Below are 17,111 nucleotides of genomic sequence, written 5' to 3' on the forward strand. Positions count from 1 at the left end.
GCACCATCTGAGACAGGGATTAGGGAAAATGAATAACAACTGTCCATCCCAGAGCTTGTTTCTCTTTCCTCTTCCTGGGCCACTGGCAGAGGGATCTTGTTTGCATGGTCATGTTCCTTTCTCCACTGGATGCATTTCAACAGATCCTAGAGAAAAATGTCAAGGAGTACAGTCTCTGGCTGGCCTTTGCTCTGGGCTTCCACTGAGCATTCTCCTGAGAATGTAACCGTTGGGAAGATCAAAAGGCATGTAGATGATGACTCTGCTACCTAAAATATTTCTGTTACCACAACGCTCAAGCTGTTGACTGTAAAAGAAGATAGATATTTTCCTATTGCTTTGGAATAAGTAAACTTCCTTTTCTGCCTCAAATCATCCTGTACTGCCATATTTACATTGTGGGTTATGAGGTAGATTTTGAAAAAGGAATTACCCTGTGTGGTGTGGAAAAAGGATTTTCTAAGTTCAATTTTACAAGGTGTCTCTCTTGTATATGACATAGGTAATTCTAGTCATAATTTAATGCCTATATGCCATGGTGAGTGTCCAGCCACTTATCAGTTGTACGTGTGTGGCACATGCACGAAAAGCCACAGGCGGGATCCCTGGGTGGCTCAACGGGTTGGTGCCTGCCTTCAGCCCATGGCGTGATCCTGGAGACCCGGGATCGAGTCCCACGTCGGGTCGGGCTCCCTGCAGGGAGCCTGCTTCTCCCTCTGCCTGTGTCTCTGCCTCTCTCTCTAGGTCTCTAGTGAATAAATAAATAAAATTTTTTAAAAAAGAAAATCCATAAGCATAATACAGAATCAAAGAATTTCCAGACTTTCACTAAAAATGTCCTATGGGCATCATTTATTAAACCCTTGCTGTGAATTTATTACCTAATTTGATACTCATTTGATATTTACTTTCATCCTGCCCTCAGACTTGAGAGTGGCACATTTAAGTCCCCATGATCTATGGTTCAATTCAAGAGTCACTCTAGATATGCCGCTGTGGCTCAAAAGACTCCATATGCTGTGACTCCATAGTCAAGAGTCTACCCCTCATAGTTTTGTTTCTTTAATAGCACTAAAAGATGAAGGAAAAACTTCAGCTTGTGCTAACCTCTTCAAAAATTACCTGGCTAATATTTCAAAGTCCTACTCATATTTTCCCATATCCAAGAAATCAAAAGAAAATCATGAGCACTACAAACTTCTACTTAAAAAAAAATCAAGGACAAAAAATTTAGTGCCCTATTATACTAATTGCTCTATACATTCTTTAATTGGCACCCATGTTCACCAATTCATCTTTACCTTTACCGAAGCATATTCACTATTTGTTCTTATTTTTCATCTCATTTTTTTCATGCACTCAACAAATTGTTGAGTGCCTACTATGTGCTTAGTATTGTTCTAGAGGCAGGAGATGGATAAATTAAAAAACATTAAAAATTACTGCCTTCATGTAGGTTACACATCTCATCTTCCACTTAGCTTAAGAATGTTTAGAAAAGTAAATTTTAATTAAGATCATTTTTTAAAATGTAGATGTCTTCCAATGATGAAGTTATAAAGTATCTGATAAAAGTTTGTCTGTAGATGATATTCAGAATTAACTTCTCACAAATGATATTCGTATATCCCATATACACACTCATACTTAATGTAAAACCATAGATGATCCTATTGCAATATAATCTATCAAAATGGAAAAGGTAATAAAATTGAGTAAGGAGATGTGTTTTGATATATATGTATATTGGGTGAAGGCGTTCACAAAGTGGGTTAGAGGTATAAGAGATGGATAGAAATATTTTTAAAATAGAATAAGGACTTGCACATGCTTTAGAGGTCAAGGTAACTTGTTTTGTTTGTTTTTTAAAAATTACATCCAAGTTCAGTCTATAACATACGACTCTCTCTTCTTCAGTACTTAAAATGCATTAGTCATTTTTTTTTAATTTTTATTTATTTATGATAGTCACACACACAGAGAGAGAGAGAGAGGCAGAGACATAGGCAGAGGGAGAAGCAGGCTCCATGCACCGGGAGCCCGACGTGGGATTCGATCCCGGGTCTCCAGGATCGCGCCCTGGGCCAAAGGCAGGCGCTAAACCGCTGCGCCACCCAGGGATCCCCTCATTAGTCATTTTTTATCTCACTTCTGAAAAGAGAGGAAGACAAATGAAAGTGGGAAGGAATAAAATATAATATATAAAGGAACAATCTGGAGAACAGAGGAAGAAACACATGTATAATGATACAGAGGGAGAGCGAAGGGGGGCAGAGGGGAATGGAAAAGAGATGATTCACTAAATTATGTGCAACTCCAGCCAAAAGTCATCATCATTAGCCAAAAAATTGAGGAGTGGGGAATAGTAGTGAGACTGAATTAAACAGCCTAGAATGGTACCTGAAACATAGTGGGTTCTCAACGCGTATAGGTTGAGTAAGAAAATACATTTTTCAATTATTTATTTATTGGAAAAATGTTCATTGAACATCTATTGTAGGCCAAGCATTGCTCTAGACAAAACATAAAAATTCTTGACTTCATGGGTTTTACATTCTAGTAAAAGGAAATAGACAATAAAATCTAAAAACTGTAGGTTAATTATAAAACATGTTAGATGGTTTTTAAGTTAAGACAGTAAAATAAAAAAGTTTGTAAGATGAATTTGTAATTTTTTAAGTAGGGACATCAGGAAAGCTTTTTAGAAGAATTTTATGAACTGTGACAGGAGATGCTGTAGGAGATGTCAAAGTGGGACCAGATTGTGGGGAAGTCACCTCTTGGTTTTACTCAATGAAATGGGCACCTTTGGAGGGTTTTGAGCAGAAACTATTTTTTTTTTCTTTTTTCCTGTTTTTTTTTTTTTTTTTTTTTTTTACTTGCTTATTATAGTCAGAGAGAGAGAGGCAGAGACATAGGCAGAGGGAGAGGCAGGCTCCATGCACCGGGAGCCCGACGTGGGATCGATCCCGGGTCTCCAGGATTGCGCCCTGGGCCAAAGGCAGGTGCCAAACCGCTGCGCCACCCAGGGATCCCGAAACTGTGTTTTAATAAGATCACTCTGGCTGCTGCATTGGGAATAAACATAAAGGGCTGGAAAAGGCAGAAGGAGAAAAATCACACATAAGGAGGCTTGTCAGGATGATAGCAGTGGAGGCAGTAAGAACTTGTCAGATCTTGGTTATATTTTCAAAGTAGAGATGATAGAATTTGCTGACATATTGGATATGGGATGCAGGAATAAGAATAACTCTAGGATTTTGGTCTATAAATGCAGTGTGGAGCTGCCACTGCCTGAGCAGATTTTGGTGGGCTGGAAATCAGGAGTTGTGTTTTGGACATGGTAAGTTTAAGATGCCATTAGGCATGTAAGTCCAGATGTGTAATAGGCAGTTGGATATGGACGTCAGGGGTTCTAGGGAGAGATCTGGGCTCAAGTTGTACATTTGTGAGTCATTAGTGATATTTAAGTCCTGAGATTGAATGAGATCTTCAAAGATTTGTGTTGATAGGAAAGAGGAGATCTGAGGTCTCCTCTTGGGACCCTCCAGCCTTAAGACACTGAAGTGATGAGGAAAAATAAGCACGGGAGGCAGAAAAAGAACAGCCAACGAGGTAGAGGAAAAATCCCAGAGACTGTGTTGCCCTCAAAGCCAAGTTCAGACATTTGGGGTTTGTGGGACTTGTAAACTTGGAGTTTATTCATTCTTCCAACATGAGCAGTTATTTTGTCTAGGTACTGTGCTAGCCACTGCTGACACAGGGACGAATAAGACTTCATCCCTCGCCCCCTGTCAATAAGAAAAGGTATGAACACACAGTTTCAGTGCAATGGGAAACATCTTGCAATGGAAATATGCATAGACTGCTTTTCAAGGTCAGAGGAGGGCAGCTAAGTCACATGGGTGGACCTGAGATCTTGACTTGAGGGTAGATTAGATTCTAGCTAAATGAGGAAAATGGGAACTGGAATTCCTAAAAACAATTTCCTCTCTCTCTCTCTCTCTCTGGGATCATTTTCTCTTGTTTTATTTAGTTGATGATAATTTTCTTCTCTGAATTTTAATGTTTGACTTCTACTTTGAATATTTGATTCCATGCGAACCATTGACACAACCGTCTTTGGGATTCTTTTATACCTATGGCATGATTATTCTGACCAATATGTAGACCTGAAAACTATTTTCATGTTCTCTTTTCGACTTGGTTTGTGAAGATTTTTTTTTATTCATAAGAGACACACAGAGAGGCAGAGACGCAAGCAGACTCCTTGTGGGAGTCTGGCTTGGGACTTGATCCCAGGACCCCGAGACCATGGCCTGAGCCAAAGGCAGCTGCTCAACCATTGAGCCACCCAGGTGCCCTCGACTTGGTTTTTGAAAATGCTTCGTCTTCTGAAACCCTCTTCAAGGCTAGCCCATTACTGTCATTCAAACAAAAAACAATTCCAAGTGTAAAACATGTAGATCATCTCAAGAAATATGGTGACTTTGGTGAACATGTTAAGGGACTAAATTCCAAGTTTGGAAATGGAAACAATACCAGGGGAGAAAATATAAGCTTCCACAGTTTTCTTTTGTAAGATTCATTTTCTCAGGATCAATGATAAAATACTTGCCAGATCTGTACTTCAGATGTTGCATGATCCCTCTATTTTCCAGTTCGCTCAATTTTCACTTACTCTGATTTTCTTTTCCTTTTAAAAACACACTTTGCAGAGAAACCTCCCACCAATAGATGGCGTTTGGACTCTAGAAAAATATCAACTATCTCTTGACCCAGGAAACAGTATAGTTGGAGTCACTCAATTTCCTCATTTTAATAGAACTTGCCAAGACATTATCTAATATGTGACTGTCTTTTTTTGTTTTTTTTTATATCAGTCCGGTTAGCATCAGCGTATCTTGCAACAGAAATAAAATGAAGGGTAAATAAATATTCTTGTATCAACCTGTCACATCAACTTTTCTCAGTGCTCTTCCAAACAACTTCATCTTCAACAGGCAAATGGGAAAAGAGTGACCTAACTCATGAGGTTAAAAATATGCCAGCTGTTTGAAGCTAATTTTATGGGAAGAAAATGAGATGGAAGAAATCTGCAAGTCAACTTTAGAAGAGAATATAACCTCCTGTGAAGCCTAAAGTTAGGCACAACCAACTTTGTTCATATATTGGATTTGTATTGAAATTCGTATGTAACAAAAACTTACTTGTGAAGTCTGTGTTATTTCGAGATTAAAGAAAAATAATGGTATTACAGAGAGCTACGACCGTGATATTTAGAAATGACCGCGATGACTGAAGAGAAAGACAAATGTGGACGAGAATAGCAATTCATGTGGATATAAATTAGGTTAGTAAATCAAAGCTATTGGACGAGTGTTCTTTAAGCAATGCGACCATAAAAATATAATTTTACTCACTATAACATTTTACAGAGAACAACAAAATAGCGACGCTTAGCCAATCGACCTGTTGTTTAACAGAAATATTTTCCAGCACAGAGGAGGCAGTTGATTTATTGTAAAATCATTGAATAGATCAAGGAGCAGATTTTATTTTATTTTTTATTTTTTTATTTTTATTTTTTTAAGGACAGATTTTAAACCTCCTCCTACACACCAACATGTTGCTGTGAGTTAATTTACCAATCTCCATATTAACTAGGTGTTGGGAGATGCTTTTGAGATGGGAAATCACCTCTGGCTCTGGCTTTTGACAGGAGAGATTCCAATTCGTTTTGCTTTTCCAGAGGGGAAACCTGGTTACAAGAAGACTGAGCTACTTACATTTTCATATTGTATTATTATCATTACTGAATACACTATTTTAAACTTTCCAGACTGTAGCAAAAATTAATAACTGGAGACACAGCAACCTGGAGATGAGTTTAGATCAGTTCATGTGTCTGAAATGTAATTCTTCTGTATTGGTTAGGACTTCTGTGGTTGCATCTAATGAAGAAAACCCTAGGTAACCTAATCCAAAAGAGGAATTGATTAGAATTGTGACTTACATGTGACACCTTGGTGGCTCTACCTTTGGCTCAGGGCGTGATCTTGGAGTCCTGGAATCGAGTCCGGCATTGGGCTCCTCGCAGGGAGCCTGCTTTTCCCTCTACTTCTGTCTCTGCCTCTCTCTGCGTGTCTCTCATGAATAAATAAATAAAATCTTTTAAAAAAAGAAATCATGAGCTACGGGAACTACTTGTGGCACAAATATGGACCTGTCTCTTTTATTTTCCAATTAAGCCCTCAGGCCACTCCTGCCCCCATTAGTTAGGAAATCCAGTATCTCTCTCAGAAGGAATTCTCTGCTCTGCAAACTGAGCTTTCTCCATCCGAAGGGGTCAGACCTGTTCCCAAATGCCAAGTAGAGGGAAAGTTGAGGAGTCTGGCCCATCTTGCGTCATCACCCCAGTGTCACAACTGAAAAATGACAGCTTAGGTCAGTTGCCCCTCTGACAACCTTTGTGCCCTTGTGCTGCCAGTGGTGAGTCAGCTCCCTCTGCACGTAGCAACATGCCTCCAAATTTGGGTCCTCCAGGTGAGACACTTATTTTTAAGTAATGCTCAACCATTGCTCCCAGGAAAAGTCACGTAATGGAATATATAGGTCTAGGGAAGCATCTGGCCTCAGCTTATGCTATGCCAGCATGTTGCGTCTTATGAACTCAAGGCATCGGAGCTGTTCCCTGGGCAATAGTACAGACCCTCCCTTCCATCTTGGTGACTTCTATTTGGTGGTCTTTGGCATCTTTTCTGCCAATAGGCCTCATGTGCAACCATTAAAATCCATCAAAAAGGTTCTACTTACTCAAAAGGCAAGGAACTGCAATCTCAATCTCTTTCTTCCGTGGGGCACCTGACCTCCTCGGCCTGCTTCCGGCCAATTCTTAGTTCTGCCATCTAGGAAGAGGTCCTTTGATTGGACCACAGGATATTTAATCTTTTTTTCCCAGGGCCTTAGATGTCTTCTCATCTTACAGTTTCATAGTTAAGATGCAGTAGTCAGTGTTTCGGAAAAAATGAGAAAAAAATCTACACCAAGTGACTACGTCTCACTAGACAAAGGAGTCATGGCTGGCAGCTTCTCTTATTTAGAAACAAACCAACAGACAAATATGTGTGTGTTTCGTGTTTCTGTCTTTCCAGATACTCTTCTACCAAAGGGAAAGAGCATTGGTTTCTGGGGCCTAGAGTCAGAGATACAGCCAGGCCTCTAGTATGCCGGGAACCAGGCACTTATATGACATCAAAATGCTCTTTGCATTTTCCCCACCCTCTCTGTGGACCAGGTTTTTCTGTTCATTCTAGGAGACATGGCTACTGCCTTATGATTTTTTATATTTCTGGTTAAAAGATGAATCCCACCTTAGTCCCAGTAAGGGATTGTGATTAGTCCAAATTTGGTCAATTGCTCATCATTGTGGTCAAAGAGTCAAAGACACAGAGTATTAAATGGTTGCCAGTCATTAACATTTTAATTAAGGGACAGATTCAGTCCCTAGGGCTGTCACGTTCAACTGTTCAGGTGGTGCACTACACAAGAACATCACATAAAAACACCATGCACATCATAAATATCTTTTTTTATATTGTAACAATGTCAGTTTTGTTATTATAACTGTTGACTTCAAAGATGGGCTATTCCCATATTTATATTAACAACTTTTTGATAGTGATAGAGTCTTGCTCTACAAAAAATAAATATATTATGACAATTTTATGACCAATGGGAATAAAATGTGTTATCCTAAAACACAGTATATATTATATAATTATGTATACATATAATGCCATGCCCCATTAATTTGTGAAAGAGGAAAAGTTTAATAATTTAAAGATCTTATTGGTCTGACCAAATCTAAAATATGCTTTGATGTGAAATTAGATGCTGATGTTTTTACAGCTGATATAGTTAATGATCATAACATCTAATTTTTAAAATTCTCTATTAATACCGGTACATTGCTAAATTTGGCACTCTATATTTTAGTTCATTTAATTTGCCATTTACTTATTGTACCAGATAATATTACTGAGTTCTTGATTTAAATGTGAAATATTTCCATTATATGAGTCATTATATAATCAGCAGTATTGATGTGTCATTAATAATCTCCAAAGTAAATATTTCATACATACAAATTAGAGATTAGCATGTAATAAGCGGCAAAATAAATAACAGGTATTGATTATTTGTTGTTATGAAAAATTCACAAGCACAGAGGTTAATTCTTACAAAGTTTTGCAGCTTATTACATAAATATATTTGAAATTATTTTAAATGATAAAATGCTAAACTATTATTAGATATTCAAGAAAGTTTTTTTTTTTAAATGGTGGCAATAAAAAACCAGCTATTATAAAAGAACACTATTTTAATCCTCAAATAAAATTTTGGAGAAAATAGAGAGAAAGGTAGAAAAAAATGAAAAGTGCTTCAGAGTTCGTAAAGTGAGCAGAATGTGGCCACAGTTAGGGTCCAGATGAAGCATGGGTAAATTTATTGTATGTCTCCATGAAAGCCATTACTATAGAATATCAAGAAAAAATAAGAATAGAAAATCACAAAGAGGGGCGCCTGGATGGCTCAGTCGGTTAAGCATCTGCCTTCAGCTCAGGTTATGATCCCAGGGTCCTGGGATTGAGCCCCGCATTGGGCTTTCTGCTCAGCGGGGAGCCTGCTTCTCCCTCTCCCTCTACCTGCTGCTCGCCCTGCTTGTGCTCTCTCTCTCTGTCAAATAAATAAATAAAATCTTAAAAAAAAAAAGAAAATCACAAAAAATATATTACACCAGGCATACTGTCTGCTGAACTAGGTACATAGCCTAGCTAAGTAAGAAATTTAGTTTTCCAAAACATAGTACTAATAAGATGTTTTCAGAAATTTATTACACATGAATTTTTCGAAATGGTAAAAAATCCATTACATTCCGTTTAGCTTATTATCTCTGATGATTATGTAATTTCTTTTTGTATTAGGAACTCTTGGGGGATAGGAAAACCAACTAAAGATGGAGGATGATTGTGCAGTTATTGGCAGCATTTACAGCATTTTTGTAAGCACAAACAAAGTAAAATTTTCACCAAAAATAGTAGTGTTTTTAAACTGAAATCACCTTTATGGATACAATTATCAATGGCATGGTGGAGACATTATATACTAATGAATAAAACTATCGATGTGTTGTTTTGAATTCATAAAACATGATCCAGATTTTGGCAAGGTGCTCCCACCATCCAGAAAATCATTCAAGAAAATTTATGTGCACTATAATGGGGATTTTCATTTAGCAAATACCAAAGCCAAAATTTCAAAGCATTATAGCAGAGCTTTTATGCACAATACAGATACTGACAATAAATAATAGTGCACGTGGGGTGCCTGGGTGGCTCGGTCAAATGGCTGACCTTTGGTTTCAGCTCAGGTCATGATTTCAGGGTTGTGAGATCGAGCCTCACATCGGGCTCCACAGTAAGCACAGAGTCTGCTTTAGGTTCTCTCTCCTTCTCCCTCTACCCCTCCTCTCACTCATCCTGTCTCCCTCTAAAATAAATAAATGCAATCTTAAAAAAATAAAAGCGCACATTATTTAGAAGATGAAATATAAAAACAGATTCTGGAGAAGGATATTATATATATATATATATACATACTATATATATATACACATACACACATATATACATATATATAAAGAAAAATAGATAAACAAACACATTTAAAACGCCAGATTAAAGAAAATAAATCTTAGCCAAAAAAATTTTAGAAGCCTAGGATTCTAAATTCTTAATTTAAAAACATGGAAAACATAATGATTTGCTACAAAAGATCCTTGAAAAAACTTCTGAGCATTCTAAATGTTTTGTTCTGTAACAGAAAATGAAGCAGAAACCATTTTACTATGACTTAGGGTTATTTTTTTTAATATTATCCAAGGACTGTGTAATTTCTACTCTTTGGCTTTGATAAAATATTGGAATATTTTGAAAACACATTTAACAAACACAAATTTGAAACCATTGCAGAATCCACAATGAGAAATTCAAGTCATTTCCACTAGGCCATTAAAACTCAATTAGATGCAGTGTGTGCTCTTATAGAAACTGGTGGTGATATTAATAAAGATGTAAATTATAGAACCTCAAGTTTTTCTTTTTTGATGTTTATTTTCCAAGTAACATCTTGGCTCAGTGTTTTAAGTAAAATAATGCATAAACCAAAATTCAATATGTATAATATCCTTAAAAGAGTCAGGATGATTTAGAATTTTTTGAAAAATTAGAAGTGATAGTATTTACAAAGTGTTTATCATCGATGCCAGAAACAATGGTGAGCATTACACTGATGCCAATTTCTCCAAAACAGGAAAATGAAGACTATTTTGACCTCAAACCCCATTATCGATTGGTTCATGATTTAAAACTAAATTTCAAAATCAATTTCTTTTTCAGAATTTTGTACATAACAATATCATTTTGTAAAAAAGATATATGACCATAAAATTTTTCATGCCTCTTGATATTCTTATGACATTTAATTTGAAGAATTATGATGAAACTAATCAAGGAAAAATGACACTCAGAACAAGTGCTCTGCTGTGGTTTCTGCCTGACAGGACGGTAAAAATCTGATCAAACACAAAAGGATTAGGTCTGTAGGAAGAGGTCTTTGGATTAATCATCAAAGAATAACTCTGAGACAATGTGTTTAAAACACTCTGGATGTATTCATATAGAAGGAAGCCCTAGAACTAGAGCAGAACTCATGAGAGCAAAAGCCACAAGATTTCACTAGGAAAAGTGTTCGGTTGGTTTAAATAAAACCTTGGCATGTGAGTTCAGAATTTGTGGGTTGTAGTGGAGCTTGGTGTAGGCCAATTGTTGAACCTCAAATCCCTTTGTATATTTTTTAAGAACAATGCCACAAGAAAGACTGTTAAATCTAGTAACCATTTCTGTACAGAAATAGCACAAGTGAGCACTGAAACAGTCATAGTTTTGTTTCCTATGAAAGTAATACATATAATTATTTTATAGTAAATTACATTATATCTTATGACTCTATGTCCCTAATTATTATGATTCAAATTTTAATTTTCTATAATTTTATGCTTACTACTTTGATTTGTATAATTTATACTAAAGTCATTTTGTATTTGTATTACTTATATAGATATATTTAAATATACTAACTTTAAAATTCTTAAGTCCAAGAAGCCTTTTCTAATTCACATGTAAAGTACTATTTGGACTTTCAGTGATCCTGCTCATGAATCCTCCATAGAAAATAAACCTAAGAAAGTATTTAAGAATTTTCATGGAAACAACCTAAGTGTCCATTGATAGATGAATAGATAAAGGTGAGGTATATATCCACTATGGAATGTTAATCAGCCATAAAAAAGAATGGAATTTTGCCATTTGTTACATGGATGGGCTTTGAGGGCATTATAGAAAGTGAAATAAGTGAGGCAGAGAAAGACAAATACTATATGATGTCACTTGTATGTGGAACCTAAGAAACAAAACAAGCAAAACAAAACAAAAAAAGCTCATAGATACAGAAAACAGATTACTGGTAGTGGCAGGGGTGGGGGTTGTGAGTGTGGTGGGGGGTGCTTGGGGTGGGCAAAATAGATCAAGAGGGTCAAAGGTGCAAAGTTCCAGTTATGAAATAAATAAGTCACAGGAAGTAATGTACATCATGGTGACTACAGTTAATAATACTGTATTTCATTTTCATATTTGAAAGTTGCTAAGAGTAAATCTTAAAAGTCCTCATTACAAGAAAAACATTTTTTCAGCTGTGTGGGGTGAAGCATGGTAACTAGATGCTGATCATTCTCAATGTATACAAAGACCAAATCATTATGTTGTATACCTGAAACTAATATATGTCAATTATATGTCAATAATTAATGAAAAAGAATCTATCACTTTATATGTAAATGCTATATATACAAAACAAATACAAATTGTTTTCGGCAAAGTGATGAAAATAGGATTTAAAAAAAAAAGATTTTATTGATTTAATCATGAGACACAGAGAGAGAGAGAGAGAGAGAGAGAGAGAGAGGCAGAGACACAGGCAGAGGGAGAAGCAGGCTCTGTGCAGGGAGCCTGATGTGGGTCTTGATCCCAGGACTCCGGGATCACTCCCTGGGCTGAAGGCAGATGTGCTTAACCACTGAGCCACCCAGGAATCTGGAAAATAGAATTTTCAACATCTTTCTAAAACTATGCTTTACCATGTCACTCTTCTTGGCCTCCAAGATCATATACAATATTATTTCAAATTACTTTTCTAAACATGAACTTTCACTTCACTACCCTAAATATACCTTAAGTAATTTGGCATTTATGTTTCATCCATCATCCAGAATCCCTTTGCCTCTTGCTGCTTGCCCACATCCTAACAGTCCTTTGGGACTCAACTCAAATGCCACCTTTTCCAACAAAGCCTCCCTGACCCCTTTACTCACAGGGAGCTCTCTCCTGATTCATAAAGCACCAATTCCAATCACCAGCCACCTGGCACCTGTATTGTTGGCTCTTACCTTGAGTTTAGCTCAGAACAAGCTCCTTGAAGGTAATTCTAAGAGTAAATGGTCCCAGAGAACTTCCTTAGATGATGGAACATTTTCTGTACCTGCGCTGTCCAATGTGGTTGCCACTGACCATGTTTCTCTATCAAACACTTGAAATGTAATTTATTTTATTTTAATTAATTTAAGACATAAATAGACATATGCAGCTAGGGATAAGGTGTAGCTCTAAATTGTATAGGAGTCCCACCCAATGGCTAAGGGAAGGGATCCCCACAACCTTAAGAAGAACTATTGCATAAATTCAAGATTAAATTTGATTTAGGAAGAGAAATCAGTCTTTACATGACATCCTTGAATTTTAAAGTCTACACAAAAAACATTCTTGCCCTTAGAATCTGCTTTGTTTCAAGTTTGCAAACATCTTCATACTTTTCAGCATTGTTGGAAGATGCAGTTGACCCTTTGAAATTGACTCATTTCCCGTCCAAAAGGTAAAGCCTAGTATTCGATGATGTCAGTTTTTCAATGCCATTGACTTCTATCAAACATTTTATGAAGTTGAAAAGTGTTTTTTCATCTGTCAGAATAAAACCTGAAAAGTCAGTATGATCTCATTCCAAAGATTTCATATGGCATGTCAAGGGTGTGTTATGTAATTTTCCCCATTGACTTATGTCATTAAAATGCAAGAAATTGTACAACTACTCGATGTTTTCTCTGAGGTAAATTGGGATTGCATTTGCATCAGCAGCAGTAGCTCTTGGATGCTGGGATACATTCTGGCAACGGGTGCATTAAGAATAGGGAGGTGGGAATGGTTCTGGTTTCTGCTTCCTTGCTGGTCTACGCTGCCTGTGATAAGCCAGCTGTGAGCAAGACTCCTTTGCTACTTGTCCCTGCAACTGCCTTCATCCGGAGCCTATTCGTCACTTCCCCTCTCTGCTTGACAGATGTGGCTGCTCCAGTCCTCTGGTGATCTAAGCCTTCTTGTAGCCCTAATCTTTCAGAATACATGAAGCCAACAGCTTCTCAGCAGCAGAGTTCCCACGGGACACCCATCTTTGCTGAAACTCTTATGTTTATCAACAACCCCCACCCCCTGGCAGGACTTTACTCCTTCAAAGCAAAATGGGAGAAAGAGAGGAGAAAAAACAAAAAGAGAGAAAAGGAAGGAGGGAGAAAGAGACACAGCTTTCTTCGTTTTCCAGAGAATGCAGAGCAACAGCATAAGTGGGCCCCACACAGTCCTAGTGAGAATCAACAGGGGTGACTCATTAAGTCTCAGTATTCTTAAATTTTGTATAAGAGGAATTCACCGTGGGGGAAGGATTACTGTAGGCCTTTGTAATTGCTACGGATCTAACACAATGAACCACACATAGCAGTTGTCGAATATTGTGGATTAACCAGGAGGCAGGTATAGCATCTCCCTTCCCTATCAGCACTCACACATTCACAGGAACCCATAGCTCCATTTTTCTCTCTCAAACTGAATGGCTGTTTCAATAGAGTATTGTGCTAATAACGGAGTTTATAGTGCAGTTTAGAAGTAGTTTTAATCTTTTTGATTCAATGAACTGGAATGTATACCCAGGTAGCAATGTTGGTAAATGTGAGAAATGAAATAGTTCACATTGAGTGAGAGGAGAGGAAGGTGGGTACACCTGGAAATCACATCAGATCTCATTGCAACAAATGCCCAGTTCTAGCTGAAAATGGCATGTTTATGCTCACCCACCACCAATTTGAAAAGCATAAGAAAATCAAGTCTCTCTAAATGGTTGATTTGAAAGGAGGCTGCAAAAATCTTAACAAACATTTTGTATTGAATAAAAGTTTCTTTCCCATGTAAATGCCCAAAAGCAGGTGGTAGTTTATTGAGATTTTCCAAGAGTTAATTTATATTGTCCCAGGTGTTCTCCTTTACCATATTTTTTTTAAATCTAAAGGCCTATAAAGAGATGGACAGTGATTTAATTTCTGTTTCTAACTCAATGTTTACAAAACTCTGTAGGGCACATTAACCCTTTTTTTCCTTGCCTCCACAAACCCACACACCTTCCCTCAGCAGAATTCCACAGAGAAGTCATGATACCAAGAAATTATTCTGAGGCCTAGTGGATTCCAGTTTACTAATACAGACAGGCAGACAGACAGAAACACACACACACACACACACACACACACACACCAGGAAGTCTAGATTACAATCTGCATTTGCATCATCTATAAAGTGTTTAAAGTGTTTGATAAGACAACAGAGCAATGAAGCTCCTTCTGCATCTCTGAAATCATCAGAGAATTAATTCTTAGTTTCCTTGATTACTTAGGAAAACTGTCCCACCATGGAGTTCTCTTCTATACTCATTCATTCACTGTCTTTGCTTCTGCCTCTGAGTTTCTTCCAGAAAGCAGGGCCTGAGACATTGTGTGCCGACAACTGCTTTTGGAAAGCAATCCTAGAAACAGAACAGGAAGACTGGAGAAAGGACAAAGCCAATCCAGGGGTGTGTTCTCAAGGGGTTCACTGCTGCAGACAACTGGATCCCACAAGGTCCTTCTCATGAGCCATAGAGAGTGTGCCTCAGAATTGTCTACTGGAGAAAGGGAACATTTACTTATTGATTTCCATCTTTCATTGGTTTAGGGCTTCCCTTTAGAGCATAAATTCTCTTATTCCACATATGGTCCGCATATTGAGACAGGTGTCCACAGGTGTCCCGGTCTTAGTGTTGGAGAAGCCCAGAAGCTGATGGCAAGTGACACAGGATGCAGCAGAAGTGGGTTGCTGTCAGGTTACCCCTGTGCAAAACTGGCTGCCACAGAAATGGCTGGAGTAGACGGTGGGCTAAAAGGTGTCTGATACCCTCATTTAGCAACTACTGAGAGGGACACTACAAAGAGACTATGGAGGAAACAAACACAGGCTATGACAATACCTGGTATTGTGGTAAGGGGCATAATGGGGGTAAGAGAGGAAACAACTAACCTTCAGTATAAGGTTGTGTCTGTTACACTTGCTCTTGGACCTTTGCTGTGTGAACTCAGAGTAATGGTGGGGTGGAGATCAGGGAGGAACACAGACTCACAGAGACAGTGCCTGCTGACAGCAAAGACAGTTCCAGTGGACGAGCCTTGAATAGATTTGCAAAGAAGGAGAATAGTGCCACGGCGGCAGGGCTGGGTTTAAATTGGTGATGGTGGACGTCCATCAAAAGATGAGTGGATAAAGAAGATGTGGTTTATGTATACAATGGAATATTACTCAGCCATTAGAAATGACAAATACCCACCATTTGCTTCAACGTGGATGGAACTGGAGGGTATTATGCTGAGTGAAGTAAGTCAGTCGGTGAAGGACAAACATTATATGTTCTCATTCATGTGGGGAATATAAATAATAGTGAAAGGGAATATAAGGGAAGGGAGAAGAAATGTGTGGGAACTATCAGAAAGGGAGACAGAACGTAAAGACTGCTAACTCTGGGAAATGAACTAGGGGTGGTAGAAGGGGAGGAGGGCGGGGGGTGGGGGTGAATGGGTGATGGGCACTGGGGGTTATTCTGTATGTTGGTAAATTGAACACCAATAAAAAATAAATTAAAAAAAAATAAATTGGTGATGGGAGTCAGGGCAGGGGCTTGGGGACAGTCACATGAGATGCTAAGGAGGAAAGAAATGGGGAAAAGGGATTTTAGGAGATTTTGCTCCCTATGAATTGAAACCACATTTGGGGAAACTTTGGTAGAGATGTCATTTGTTTTTCCCAATTTTAGTTGCCCAACTCTTGTTTTCTCTCTTTTTCTTTGCAAAGCTGTCTAGTTATTGCTTGGAAGGGAGGCTTTATTCCCACCAGGTGCTGGGATGGCCCTCACCATCAGCTTTTTCAGGGACTGCCTCCATTCAGAGAGCCTCCTTACCCAGCATGCCCCACAGTGGTCCATATCCAGTGGTTTGATCAGTGTAGGCATAAAGGTCTAGTCACATCACCCAACTGGGGATTATTCTAAGGGGTCATCCCAGATTTAATACTCTGTAAGGTTGATGGGGTCCTCAGCCGAGATGGCATCATAGCTCAGCTCCTTCCACTGTTCATAATGCCTTATTATAGCATAGTCGTATCAATACATGAAAACCATCAACTTACCCAAAACATAATTTGTCTTCCATCGTTCTATCCCAAGATTTTCTAGTAACTGTTAATATCAGAGTAAAAGCAATCCAAATTTCTTGTTTTCCATCTTTTTCTTTTCTATTCAGAATCACCTTGTATCTGAATAGTTCTCCTTTGTTTCCAGAATGGGCCCCGATTCCCATCAGTTCATCACTGTCCTGCCTCCTGCACATGCCATGCCCACTACTGTTCTGTGCTCTTTTACACATGGTTCTTTTTTCCCCAGTGCCTTTCCCTTCTCCCCAATTGGTTCTTCACTTTGTTGAAGTTTTGCTCATTCTCTGGTCCATTTCACATTCTATCTTCTCTGTGAATACTTGTCTGACGTCTACTCTCTTTGATTTTTCTTTCTGAAATTACCTAGCACCCATTCCCTGTGCT

Source organism: Canis aureus, chromosome 11, assembly GCF_053574225.1.
Source record: "Canis aureus isolate CA01 chromosome 11, VMU_Caureus_v.1.0, whole genome shotgun sequence".
Taxonomy (NCBI): Eukaryota; Metazoa; Chordata; class Mammalia; order Carnivora; family Canidae; genus Canis; species Canis aureus.